Genomic DNA, 848 nt, shown 5'->3' on the forward strand with positions numbered 1-848 from the left:
GTCGATTCCATACATTCTCAGGATATAGAAACTTCATAGTGATGATAAGTCTTACTAGTGCAAAACAAAGCGGACACGTATGTAAACAATAAGAGAATTGAAGTCGTTCAGCTGGTCACGTGAAAAAACTGTACTGGGCTCTGGCGACATTGGGGTGCGATATGTGCTGCCGTACGCCCCATGACATTTTCTCGACGCGAAATAGGTACAGACATACTTAGATGTATAGGAATAAGGCCATGTACTACAACAGTCACTTGCTGATGTCATTACTCTCGCTTTGTTAATCCCTATCACCTAGAAAGTTTTGAACGCGTACAAAAGTTCCAGTCATCAACTTAAAAAGAAGGCAAGCACGCTTTTGGATCTCGGCGTCTGTGCTTCCTTCGGCGGCACGTGAAAATGCTGTAGCATAGGCAGCCACCGGGGGCCGCAGGTACACACAAATAGGATCCGGGAGGGTTATCGTCCTGCGAAGGGAGAAGGATTGCGGTGCTCCATAAAACCTCCAATTCGGTATTTACATTGGGAGCCATCTAAATTAAAATACAACTTCGGAAATGCTAGTAGGAAATCTCGAGTAAGATTAGGAATGAATTTATGTTTAGGCAATACCATGGCGCACCGATGTGTCACAGTCGTGCAAAACAAGATGTAAGTTTGTCCATAGTTAAAAGATATAGCCTTTGAAGATTGTATTGGTTAAGCATAAAGAGAGAGAGAGAGAGCAATGTTTAATCACTGTAACATATATTCCCTTTCATTAATTCGTTGTATATTGATTATTACTATTATTTTCTCAGGACTACTACTAAACTTTCCTTAATTTTATAGCCCTGTTTACTGAG

Source organism: Penaeus monodon, chromosome 28, assembly GCF_015228065.2.
Source record: "Penaeus monodon isolate SGIC_2016 chromosome 28, NSTDA_Pmon_1, whole genome shotgun sequence".
NCBI classification, from domain to species: Eukaryota; Metazoa; Arthropoda; class Malacostraca; order Decapoda; family Penaeidae; genus Penaeus; species Penaeus monodon.